This window comes from Hyperolius riggenbachi, chromosome 3, assembly GCF_040937935.1.
Source record: "Hyperolius riggenbachi isolate aHypRig1 chromosome 3, aHypRig1.pri, whole genome shotgun sequence".
Lineage (NCBI taxonomy): Eukaryota > Metazoa > Chordata > Amphibia > Anura > Hyperoliidae > Hyperolius > Hyperolius riggenbachi.
In genome coordinates, this window is record NC_090648.1 from 241,475,649 (window position 1) to 241,489,790 (window position 14,142).

At 42.1% G+C, this 14,142-nt stretch overlaps 1 protein-coding gene across 7 annotated transcripts in view; it reads right to left on the reverse strand.

Annotated features, from left to right (window-relative positions):
- SFMBT2 (Scm like with four mbt domains 2) overlaps positions 1 to 14,142 on the reverse strand; it is a 279,053-nt gene that overhangs the window by 188,229 nt on the left and 76,682 nt on the right. The gene's annotated exons all lie outside the window — the stretch shown is intronic.

Sequence of the window (14,142 nt, forward strand, 5' to 3'; positions counted from 1 at the left end):
TGTGATGCGTTGCGTTATTTGGAAATCAGAAGTATGTTCATCTACACTGATCGTATTGCACTATTGTTGTTCAGGGTACAGATATCTCTTGTTGGTGAGATATAGGGAGGGTTATACAAGGCAATTTAAGATGAAGATCGGTGTCACATCAAGCATGCCTGATCGCCGATGCAAATGATTTTGGGCCGAAATCGGTGGAATGTATCGATTGAACAAGATGGAAAATCGTGGCCCAATGTAGTAAATAGAGTGTGCGGTGGTAAGGGTGTGCGATATAGGGATGAGCGGCAAAGATGAATTAAGTAGGAATTAAGTCCTAGGATAGGTCAGGGCCGGCGCTACCATTAAGGCAAAGGAGGCAGCTGCCCCAGGGCCCCAGAGCTTGTAGGGGCCCTCAGTGGCTACAAGAGGAAAAAAAACATTTTTCAAATCGGCCTTATAGTTTTTGAGAAAATCGATTTTAAAGCGGTTTAACACCCAGCATTACAACTTTGCTTTAAAAGATTGCTTACAGCTTACAAACTATTATGCCAGATTTTTTTTTTAAGTAGAAATTCACTGAATGGGTTAAACATGACATTTTAGTGTTGGATTCAACTAGGAATCCGCATCCGTTCTTATCTTTTAGTTACAAATGTATCTTTATTTGGAATACAAATAGACCTTTGAAAAGCCTGCTGGGGAAGCCCTCTTTGTTCTCTCAGAGCAGTGTTTATTTGTTACATTGTAGATACATTTGTAACTAAACAAGCAAGCACGGAGGAGGATTTCTAGCTAAATGCAGCACTAAAATGTCATGTTTAATCCATTCAGTGAATTTCTGCTAAAAAAAAAAATCTGGCATAATAGTTTATAAGCTGTAAGCAATCTTTTAAAGCAAAGTTGAAATGCTGGGTGTTAGACCACTTTAAAGTTTCAAAGGGAAAAAAAAGAAATACACATTTAAAACCTGCCAACTTTAATGGTTAATAGCAAATCCATCTTAAATGCTAGAAACCCTAAATTTGCAGGATATGTTAAGGAGATGATTAGGAATAAGAGGAAAAAAACAATTTTTCAAAAAGACCTTATAGTTTTTGAGAAAATTGATTTTAAAGTTTCGAAGGAAAAAGTATACTTTTAAATGCGGTAAATGTCACTTTTAGTAGCAAACCTAACGGTAGTGTAATTTTACATGCATCAAACGAAAGCGCAATAAATTTCCTGACGGGGTTTCCAGGGGGTCTATACGCAGCCGCAGCGCTTTGGCCAGGGAACGCTATACAGCCGCAATATGGCTGTATGAAGATCCCTGGCATTTTTTCCTATTTTCCCAATTTTTTTTTTTATGTTTAGAGTGTGGGAATTTTTTTTTTTTTTTTTTAATTATGTGGGGTCTCCCCTCCTGAAACTTTTTAACCCCTTGTCCCCCATGCAGGCTGGGATAGCCAGAATGTAGAGCTCCAACCGATTGGGACTTCACACCCTGTTATACCAGCTGCAAAAAGGTCCCCTAATGCCGATTTTTGTTCCGGGGTATATGTTGGGGGGGCCCCCCAGGTTTATTTTGCCCTGGGGCCCCATTGTTGCTTAAACCGGCCCTGGGCAAGGTAGTAGCTCTGGTTCATCCATATGGTTCTTTTGGTAATCTGAGGAGGGAAATGGTTCAGAGAAAGTGGCAGTTGGGCCCCTTGACTCCCACTAGGCCCCAGGCACCTTCCTAGGTTGCCTTGTGGATGATCCTGATCTGATGAATTCCTGCTCGGTGTGTGACATCACACATGCACCACGTGCAATGCACGCCAGCCATGTGGGATGCGAATGGCAAAGCAGAAGGAGCTGGACTCTCACAGTGGGTGGACAGGTGAGAGATTTTAATCCACAGGCACTGGGGGATCACATTAACATTTGGACGGAAAGCGGTGGATGCAGCATCACAAGGCTGATTCCCAACAGATTGGTCTGCGGTGTATGTGCCAACAGATTTGTCTCTGATCAGATGCAATCAGAAGGAAATCTGTCTCTTGGTCGATCTGCCCATACATGGCTAGATGTATAGGCACCTTTATGGCGTAGAATGGTCTAGATATGTACTTGTGAAACATAAACAATAAAGATGGTTGGTAACTCTAGGGGGCACATTATGTGTCTGGCTTCTTTGCTAAACAGGAGGTGAGGTAAAGCATCCCAAGAGATGCTGTTGGAACTTGGATTGTGATGCAGAAGAGATGTTGGAGTGGAGGAAGAACTAAGCAGACATGGACTGTTACACCAGGACTGTAAGAGTATTTGATCTAGTGATCTAACATAATGATCACAATTGAAGTCAATGGTGCCTGGGGACAACTGTACACATGCCATCTTTCTGAATGATCATTCCACAACCAACAAGAATCTCGTGTGTATACATCATTTATATACCCTTGGACAGAAATATGTTTAGACAAAGGTCCAACACTGGAAAAAATATATAATTTACATATATTATGCTACATCTGTGATTCCTTACTAAACCAATGATACTTAAATCTATGTAAGTAAACTTAGCATCACCTCCCCATGTGTTAATTACTCCCACAACTGCACTGTCTGTCAATGTAAACTGGGGCAGAATGAAAATCTGATGTTATTTCACCGTACCAATTAGGCCTGCCCAGTACTCCATCTAAAAATAGTTGCCGGAGTTGCTGGAAGTTTGCACGGCTGGTCTGCAGGCTCAGCATGGATCTGCCATGTAAGCAATTAGAATCTATCTTAAGTTGGGAGCTGCCGACTTTCATTATCTTTAGCAGGCCATTCAGCTGATCCCGTAGGAGTACATCTCCGAATACACAATGCAGGAAAAACTAGACATCCATGCTTCACTACATAATAGTTTAAGCTGACAAATTAGATTGTAATCATTAAGGGTGATGGCATTTACATTCTTATTTCTTGCTGTAAAGAAATTCAAACTGTGCCGTCTCTCAAACACGAATATCTTCTGCTACAAAACTGAGAGAATGGCTAATAAAAAATTCATGATACAGAACAAGCAATGTCAGTTGTACATACGCCACCATCTAGAGACTGACTAAGTTCCACGCTTTACTTACAGGAATTCAATTATAACACATGGAAATAACATTTTATAGGTAAACTATGTTTTGATGTAAAGAACAGGAAATGAAAAACAAAATTGCAATATTTAGATATTCTAAAGGTGAGAATTACATTACCACAAAACTTGCTTACATTAAACCTTCCACTTCCTTCAGCAAGCCAAATAAAGGCCAGAACTGCATAGAATATGCTTACCGAGTACTATAGATATGCTTATATTAATATCACCAGCCAGTGCCCAGATATTGGTAAATGAGTATTTATCTGTCATGTCCTTTTTGAAAATGTATCAACCAATCAGATACTTATTTTATGAGGTAAAGGCCCACCCCCCTCCCTATTACAGTTTCAACTTGCTGTTATGCTATTTATGACTTTGCCTCCCTCTGCCCCCCCTCCCAACTTGGATGTCTCCTTAGGGATAACAGATGATTTTTTTTAAATATATTAGCATTTTTATTAAAGTTTCAAAATCGGTACAAACTTAAAATAGCCAAAGAAGCATAATAGATAAGAAGAAGAAGTCATGTACAAAAACAAAGTCAACAGATAGCTTACAGTGCACCAATGCAGTAAACTCGCTAAGCAGCCTTCCTCTTTTAAAAAGAAACTGTAACCAATAATTGAACTTCATCCCAATCAGTAGCTGCTACCCCCTTTCACGTGAGAAATCTTTTCCTTTTCACAAATGGATCATCGGGGGGGGGGGGGGGGGGTTGCACTGTGAGGACCGTGGTCTGTTTAAAAGGGCACCTGCTATAATAGTGGGCTGCAGGGCCGCCTTCCATGTTATCTACAACTACAAATAGTGGATGCTGTTATAGCGGGTGTCATTTTAAATAGGATGCATCATAATGCTAGGGGTAAGGGTTAGGCAGCCACCAGGGAGGGATAAGGTTAGGCAGCCACCAGGGAGGGATAAGGTTAGGCAGCCACCAGGGAGGGATAAGGTTAGGGCGCCACCTGGGAGGGATAAGGTTAGGCAACCACCAGGGAGGGATAAGGTTAGCCAGCCACCCACCAGGGAGGGATAAGGTTAGGCAGCCACCAGGGAGGGATAAGGTTAGGCAGCCACCAGGGAGGGATAAGGTTAGGGCGCCACCAGGGAGGGATAAGGTTAGGCAACCACCAGGGAGGGATAAGGTTAGCCAGCCACCCACCAGGGAGGGATAAGGTTAGCCAGCCACCAGAGAGGGATAAGGTTAGGCAGCCACCAGGGAGGGATAAGGTTAGGCCGCCACCAGGGAGGGATAAGGTTAGGCAACCACCAGGGAGGGATAAGGTTAGGCAACCACCAGGGAGGGATAAGGTTAGCCAGCCACCAGGGAGGGATAAGGTTAGGCAGCCACCAGGGAGGGATAAGGTTAGGCCGCCACCAGGGAGGGATAAGGTTAGGCCGCCACCAGGGAGGGATAAGGTTAGGCCGCCACCAGGGAGGGATAAGGTTAGGCAGCCACCAGGGAGGGATAAGGTTAGGCCGCCACCAGGGAGGGATAAGGTTAGCCAGCCACCAGGGAGGGATAAGGTTAGGCAGCCACCAGGGAGGGATAAGGTTAGGCCGCCACCAGGGAAGGATAAGGTTAGGGCGTACGTTAAAAAGGGGCGCTGGGAAAAAAGGGCGTGGGGTTTTAAACGATAAACATGGATAACGTTTAAAAATATAATGTACTATATTTCGTTTAAAGATAATGTTTTGTAAAGTTATAAATCATTAAATAATGTGCATGAAATTGGCAATTGTGAAAACGTTAATCTTCCGTTTAAAAAGTGAAAAGTATAATAACGTTTAAAAAAAATAGTAAGTAACCCTCCCTGTACCTACCCCTAACCCCTAGACCCCCGTGTTGGTGCCTAAACCTAAGACCCCCTGGTGGTGCCTAAACCTAAGACCCCCCTGGTGGTGCCTAAACCTAAGACTCCCCTGATGGTGCCTAAACCTAAGACTCCCCTGGTGGTGCCTAAACCTAAGACCCCCCTGTTGGTGCCTAAACCTAAGACCCCCCTGGTGGTGCCTAAACCTAAGACTCCCCTGATGGTGCCTAAACCTAAGACTCCCCTGGTGGTGCCTAAACCTAAGACCCCCCTGTTGGTGCCTAAACCTAAGACCCCCCTGTTGGTGCCTAAACCTAAGACCCCCCTGGTGGTGCCTAAACCTAAGACCCCCCTGTGATTAGCATTAATAACGTGTGAAAAAAATATTGTGCTGTTTTTCGTTTAAAAATAATGTTTTAAAAAAGATTGTACTGTTTTTCGTTTAAAAATAATGTTTAAAAAATTATAAATCATAAAATAATGTGTAATCATGAGAAGCAGTTATAAAACAGTAAAAGTCTCCGGGCGCCGCTTATAAAACGTTATTTTTCTCCGGCGCCCTTTTTTCTTGTCGGGCGCCCATTAAACGATATTTATTATGGGAGTGAATGGCGGCGCCCGATTTGTCCACTTGCCTCAGGTGCCCGAATTTACTGTTACCAAGGTTAGGCCACCACCAGGGAAGGATCTCTGTGAGGTAGGGAAAGGTTAGGTCATAGTAAAATATGGGTAAATATTACTGTTATTTTACTATATGATTTAAGTAGTAGACTATCTGTAAATTTACAGATATTCCACTACTGCTATGCTGTGACCTTTTAAACAGGTGCCTTTTTGAAATATACCCCTCTCTGTACTAGTAAGTGCCAGAGTCTGTCTCAATAGTTAATAGAGAAGAGTGTGTGTGTGTGTGTGTGTGTGTGTGTGTGTGTGTGTGTGTGTGTGTGTGTGTGTGTGTGTGTGTGTGTGTGTGTGTGTGTGTGTGTGTGTGTGTGTGTGTGTGTGTGTGTGTGTGTGTGTGTGTGTGTGTGTGTGTGTGTGTGTGTGGGGGGGTCAATGGAGAGGAGATTAATGGAGACGGTAATTAGCACAAAGGCAAAACCAGAGTTCAGTAGAGGCTTCCTTACTGTACAGATTTTTTTTCTGTTTTGCATTTAGAGAGCTATGGAGGTTGCCACTTGCCATCCTGACTTACTGTAAATTCATGTTAGGTTAGGCCGCCACCAGGGAGGGATAAGGTTAGGCAGCCACCAGGGAGGGATAAGGTTAGGCCGCCACCAGGGAGGGATAAGGTTAGCCAGCCACCAGGGAGGGATAAGGTTAGGCCGCCACCAGGGAAGGATAAGGTTAGGCCACCACCAGGGAAGGATCTCTGTGAGGTAGGGAAAGGTTAGGTCATAGTAAAATATGGGTAAATATTACTGTTATTTTACTATATGATTTAAGTAGTAGACTATCTGTAAATTTACAGATATTCCACTACTGCTATGCTGTGACCTTTTAAACAGGTGCCTTTTTGAAATATACCCCTCTCTGTACTAGTAAGTGCCAGAGTCTGTCTCAATAGCCAGTAGTAGTTATTTTACTAAAGAAGTAGTAGCGGTTAATAGAGAAGCGTGTGTGTGTGTGGGGGGGGGGGTGTGTCAATGGAGAGGAGATTAATGGAGACGGTAATTAGCACAAAGGCAAAACCAGAGTTCAGTAGAGGCTTCCTTACTGTACAGATTTTTTTTTCTGTTTTGCATTTAGAGAGCTATGGAGGTTGCCATTCTGACTTACTGTATAATCATGTTAATTTCCTGCCAGTAATGCTGCTCCTCTAGTTACAATTCTTACTGTACTGTACTTACAATTCTGGAGTATGTAAGCCAAGTGTTGTGACTTTCCCTGCTCTCTTTCCTAGTAGTGCACACTCTTCGGGAGAATGACTCTTTGTAGTAGTGTGTTGTACTGTATTAGCTATTGGCAGAAGTTGGGAAGTTCAATGTTTTATTGGCTGCCTGATTAGATTTGTGTTTCGAGCTATCTTTTGAGATGGCACAGGGGTCTCTTCATCAGGCATGGTGACTCAAGAGTGCATTACAGCCAGATGATCAGAATTACAGCCACAAAAATAGCACTAATAGAAGGTGATGAAGACAGAGACTTCCACAACTCTGCAGTGATAACTGTACTTTAAAATGTACCAGAGACGATCATGATTAAAAGATTTATACATACCTGGGGCTTCCTCCAACCCTCTCCCCACTGATTGCTCCCACACCGTCTTTCTCCGCCTCCTCGGTATCCTGTTACAAGCCCCATAAGTTGGGCAAGTCAGGCCAGTCAGCACGTGCGCGTACGCCCCCCATCTCGCTCCCGCAGCTGGGAGAGTTCTGCGCCTGTGCAGCAGTAGCCTCGCGCACACGGCTGGGCATGCGCAGTGTGCCCTGACTTGCCAAGCTATCAGGGCTTGTAAAGGGACAACGAGTCATGTCAGAGATTTGAGCTCTAGTAGCCAATTTAGAAAGCGGTTGGGGACACTAGGGGAAGCAAGCTGGAATGTGGACAGGTAAGCTATACATACTGCAGCATGCTCTGCAATACACTCTGCATACCCGTGCCGTAGATAGGATGCTCCCTACCCCCCCCCCCCCCCTATACACCCAGAATGTGGGTGTCAAAAAGTCAGCCTATGGGTGGCAAGTTTGATTTCATATCTACATTTAGACTTTAAAGGCATGCTCTGATCTCTATAGTCCATTTCTTCAGGTTTTGATTGCCAGGTTAGATCCTGCACATTTGGGAACATGGAATTCCTGCCCAGGGACAAGATCCTGCAGCACTAGGCTGAGTCACAGTGGCCACTCCAGTAATGGGAGGGGACTGCAGAGATCACATGACCACAATTTTGAGCTCCATTTTACAGCAGAATCCTAAATAAGAAGTCTAGAGTTCCATTCCAAGAAAATAATGTTGTAGTTCTGAACAGAGTGGAGACAGGATGAAACATCTTTTGTATTTATTGCTTCAGTTCCTGTCATTGTCGCCATCATAGATGTCCAGGGCATTATTTATAAACCCTTCTGGCCCTGGGCACAGAAAAAGAGGAACATCAATGTAAATATGATAAAATATGACAGGGTTCTAACTCCTTCTCACTCAAAAAAGGGTTTTGTCACATTTACACTGCCACCCATGATGTCCGTTAATGCTTGTGGCAACATTCATGCTTGAGTTCTCACCATGTTTGAATTTGTAGCGAATACAGTGCAGTAAATTTCAGAATGCAGCTGAAATGCTACAAAACAGTTTAACTAAATGCAGCACAAAGCATAAGAAATAGAGTAGTGAACAGATTTCAGCACTCAACCAATGTTGCAACATTAATTCCAAAAGTATAGTCTTTAAAATGTAAATGTTTTTAATATTTGTTTTAAATCCTACTTTTACAAATTGATGTTTAATACCGAAAGCAGTCGTGTTGCCTATGGTTTATATGATAACAAAGCACATCAGACACTCATTGCCTGGAGAAAGTCCTCTCTACTATTATAGCTTCAATAGACTGAATGCATTAAATTCTGTACTATTTGTTTCAGCATACAATTGCTAGCCATTCATGATTCGCAGTGCACTAAAGCTACATACTCACCTCATGACCCAGGAATGTGGATCTCAGTGATGTCCCACAATGACAAGTGCTCCTGGCAGTGGGTATACATGATGTCAAGCAACAGCACACGATGGGCACGAACAAGACTTCAAGCAATTGTGGTACTTTGTGCGGAGTTATTGGGGATCTTAAAGATTCAATCCACCATGTCAGTTGTTATTGCCATGGGTCACTAAACGCCATTCGCATAATTGAGCACCTGTACACACGTTATGAGATTGCAGAAATAACCGCTCATCACTCAAAAATATTGCTGGAATTCGGGGAAACCGTTGGGAAAAACGTGAGGTAGGTATGGGCCTTAAAGTGAACCTAAATCAAAATTAAAACCTAAATCAAAATTAAAAAATGAAGTTTCACTTACCTGGGGCTTCTACCAGCCCCATGCAGATATCCTGTGCCTGCGGCATCCTGCGACGATCCTCCGGTCCCCCACATCGCGGCTAAGTTTTAGTTTCCACAGACTGACCAGTCAATGGCCACTGCGCCTGCGCGGCCCTGACCACGCAACCTCGCGTCACCGGGAGTGTCCTGCATAGGTGCAGTATGACATTTCCGAGTTCCCGGCAATGCGACTGGTCAGTTGGTGGAAACTGAAACTTAGCCGCAGCGAAGTACCGGAGGATTGTTCCAGGACAGCGCGGGCACAGGACATCTGCAGGGGGCTGGTAGAAGCCCCAGGTAAATGAAACTTTTTTCCATTTTGATTTAGGTTCACTTTTAAGCTGGAAGCATAGTTGTCTGTGCAGAGAACCATGAGTTTTCTGCCATGTGCGTTTCTGTGATCTTGCTTAGTGCGTTATTCACCAGAGAGCCATTGTACTCGGTTATCCACAGTTCCATTACAATGATAAAAAACAAATTAATTTTTACCATGATGTTCAACAGCAACTTCAAAGAAATTAAAAATTGCCAGAAGTAAACATGCAGTTGATCCAATCAAACTTCAAATGTACTGGATGAAAATGTAAACTAAACTAATATAGCATTACACAAGTATTTTACCCCTATCTGGGAGAGGAAGAAATGTGTAGTTTTGTGAAATATTCACTCTCACACAAAAATATTGAACAGGGATTTGCCTTTTTTCTGCAAGTTGCTTCCCCATCCAAAACAATGTCTATAAATCCATAAATACTTTGGGAGCCTCAAAACTTTAGGATCCCAAAAATTCAAGACATTTGGAAATTATACAGTACATTTGAGAATTATTCTGATTTATCCATATAGGACGGATTTTAGATTTGTTGCATAGAAGTCCCAAAGTTGCTTGAACCTAATGAAAAATGTTTCCATTTAGGTCAACTTAAAAAGCAATTACATTGTTTAACTCAATACTTTGTCAGCTGTATAAACAGGGAATATGAAATCCCCTACTTATTAACACATTACAGACCTATAATCATGCAAAGCATTAACATATGTCAGTTTCATATCTATTAACTTAAGCTAATTAATTTAAGAAATGAGGTCAGTCAAGAGATAATAAAAATGAAATAACCTCAATAACAAATTGACTGCCAAGCCTACCATGTTTGCACAGAAAATCCCCCTTTCAAATTTAAATCCACTGTTTTATTTCTATTTGTGTTGTGCTTTCATTTGGTCTATATACAGGAAAAATAATGCAGATGTCTTTTGGGATATGAACTAAATGGCTGAGTGCAGCAAGTTTTAAAGGATGGAGATGATGGTTATAAATTCACTACGCTAACATATGTTTGGCCAAAAACCATAGATGAGGAAAGGGCTCCACAATTGATGTAAATGGAAAAAAGGATTGTAAAATGATTTACTTTTAAAGCAGAGTAACCAAAAATTCAGTTTATAGAGATATTTTTCTGTGAGCGCATAGGGATAGTATAAAACCATATTATTTTTTATTTATGTACGCAGAAATAAAAGAAATAAAGTAAAAAAATAATTTTAACCACTTGCCGACCGCGCACTCATAACGCGCGTCGGCAAAGTGGCAGCTGCAGGACCAGCGACGCAGATCTGCGTCGCCGGCTGCAGGCTAATTAATCAGGAAGCAGCCGTTCAATTCACGGCGGGGGGATCTGTGAATAGCCTGCTGGCCGCCGATCGCGGCTCACAGGCTAAATGTAAACACAAGCGGAAATAATCCGCTTTGTTTACACTTGTACAACGCTGCTAACAGTAGCACAGTTGTACCAGATCAGCGATCCCCGGCCAATCAGCGGCCGGGGATCGCTGTCACATGACAGGCAGGAGCCTGTTAGAGGCTGCACAGGACAGATCCGTTCCTGTGCAGCCTCCGATCTCCGGGGATGGGAGGGAGGAGAGGGAGAGGGGGAATCCTGCGGTGGAGGGGGCTTTGAGGTGCCCCCCCCCCCCCGCCAGCCACACACAGGCAGGAGCGATCAGACCCCCCCCAGCACATCATCCCCTTAGTGGGGAAAAAAGGGGGGCGATCTGGTCACTCTGCCTGGTGTTTGATCTGTGCTGGGGGCTGTAGAGCCCACCCAGCACAGATCAGCAAAATCAGCGCTGGTCCTTAAGGGGGGGTAAAGGCTGGGTCATCAAGTGGTTAAATAAAAATATAAAATTCTGAAAAAAAAGGTAAATTAGTTAAATCTCTTTGCACAGTTGATAAAGGCATTAGGAATTCTGGCAAAAAAGAACCCCATTTAGCAGAAGTTGAACCTTAAAAAAAAAAAAAAATCTGCAGAAAGGTAAACAAAATAAAAATGACTAACAGTTTCCTTTTGCGGATGATCCCATTACAAATATAATATATAATAAATATTTTTGAAATAAGAAAACAGAAACTCTTCTTTGAATTCAACTGGATATAAACTAAAATAATTAACAATGAACAGTGATTTAATTTATCTCTGTGTACAGGAGAATTATATGTGGTGTTCAGATCCAGCACTGTAATGCATAATTCCTCATCTTCATACCACAGAGGTTTTGAATGTAATTTTCCTACAGCGATGTTTGCAAATCTTAGCATCGCCTCCTTAAACAAGCATACCACTGTTCTCACTCTTATCTAGGTCTTCTTCTGTAGCAAAGAGAACATTGCATGCAAATCTTAGAAATTCCACAAATAGCACAAATGAATGTAACCAAATGTACAAAGACTGCGCAGGACAACACTTTCCTTTCTTGTGTTCCAATATGATTGACCTGTGTATATCAGCTTAACACTTGCGGTTTACAGACATTAGAAAAAGGAAATACACCATCTTTTGTATAGCAAGACATCACATGGTCCTTGTCAGGCCTTAAATTTGGATAAATACAACTACAGCTGAAAAACACCACAACATATTACACCATGACATTATCTATGCAATAAATATTAAGTAAAGATACAGAGGCAGTGTATAAAAAATTAAGTACACCCTTATCACTGCCATTGGAATTTACAGGGTTAAGGCTAATCAAATGCACTTAGTTAACTGATCATCAGTAACTGTGTCCAACTCAATGAAAGCAAAATTTAGCTTTTTTGCTGACATCGAGGCTAGAAGCACTCCAGAAGCATACGGGCAATGAAACGTATGCTACCCTGTATCTGTCAATGTGTGCGTTTAGAGGTAACACACTGCAGCAGTGTGTTACCATAACGCAACATTTAAAGTGGACCCAAATTAAAAATACAAGATTTCAGAAATAAAATCGATTTTCTAACTTATAATAATAAATAGCAGCCTTTTTTCAGCTGCATGATGACAAATATAAAATATTTTACATTTATTGGAGGAACCCCTCCCTTCCTTTCATATTGCCGGGACAGAATCCGGCAAATTGGTGGAGTAGGTGGTGTCCGACAAAGGAGGAATTGCTAATGGCTGCCCCCAGTATAACTCTAGCTATGAAAAGAGAAGGGTGAAAAGCATGCACCGAAATGCTCATAGGCCTGAAGGAGTGTTTATTTATCTTTGTATGTGTCAGAGTGGTGCAACTAAATATTTTGAATTAAAAAAAAATGTTTGGTTTGGGTCCGCTTTAAATGCAACGCTAATGTCACACCGTGAATTTCCATAGCCTTAAAGAGACTCTGTAACAAATTTTTCAGCCTTAGTTCTTCTATCCTATAAGTTCCTATGCCTGTTCTAATCTGCTCTGGCTTACTGCAGTCTTTCCTAACTGCACTGTCTCTGTAATAAATCAATGTATCTTTCCTTTGTCCTGTTTGTCGGGCTAAAGCTTGATTGTGTGGAATGTGCAGGGCTGCTTGTGATTGGTAGAAGCGATACACACCCTCTGCAGGCCCCCTGCATACTATGAATGACTCACACACTATGTTTAGCTGAGCCTATTAGAAGCTGGTTAGTTTGTTTGTAAACACTGCCTAAAACTGTTAATTACAAGCCAGGATTGCAGCAGAGAGTGGCAGAAACAGCACAGAGGGGCACAGGAGAAAATAATGAATAGAATGGTATGCTTTTTATTGTAAGATATTAGAGTACAGATTCTCTTTAACATTGCAGCGTGGTAAACTGCTTTATTATTATTATTATTATTATTATTTATTTATAAAGCGCCAACATATTCCGTGGCGCTGTACAATGTAAGAAAACAAACAAGGGATACATAATGATACAGACAATGATATACATCAAATATGAACACTGATACAAGATACAGCACTGCTGATTACAATTTGATTTAACATAATGACTAAAATGTATAAATGTCTAACAGTGTGCAAGCAATTAAATTAATAACAGTCCATGACACAAAAGGGTGAGAGCCCTGCCCTTGCGAGCTTACAATCTAAAGGAATGGGGTGGAAACAAGAGGTGGGGATGTATACAGTATATGTACAGGCAGTGCGTAATTAGGTTATTTAGTGGGTGCATGGCCTAAGCTAGAGAATATGCTTGTCGGAAAAGGTGGGTTTTGAGGGAGCGTTTAAAGATTTCAAAGGTGGGAGAGTTGCGGATGTGTTGTGGAAGGGCATTCCAGAGGAGGGGTGAGGCACGTGAGAAGTCTTGTACACGTGAATGTGAGGAGGTAATTGTAGAGGTAATTGTGAGGATAGAAGAAGCTCGTGTGCAGATCTGAGATTGCGGTTGGGTTGGTATCTGGAGACTAGTGAGGAGATGTACAGGGGAGAGAGATTGTGGAGAGCTTTGTAGGTTAGGGTTAAGAGTTTGAACTGAATCCTTTCATTGATTGGTAGCCAGTGAAGAGCTTGACAGAGAGGGTCAGCAGAGGAAGAGCGAGAGGAGAGATGAATGAGTCGAGCAGCAGAGTTCAGTACAGAATTGAGCGGTGTTAGTCGGTTAGTTGGAAGTCCACCAAGCAATATATTGCAATAGTCCAATCGAGATATAATAAGAGCATGTACTAACATTTTGGTTGTGTCATGGGAGAGAAAAGGTCGGATACGTGCTATGTTTTTCAGTTGGAAATGGCAGGAGCTGGTTAGGGAGTTAATGTGAGGAGTAAATGAGAGAGAAGAATCAAATATTACCCCCAAGCACCGTGCTTTGGGAACTGATGTTATAGACGTGTTGTTAACATTTATTGTAATATCAGGCAAAGGGGTGGACAGGGATGGTGGAAAGACTATTAGTTCAGTTTTATTCATATTAAGTTTTAAGAAGCGAGAG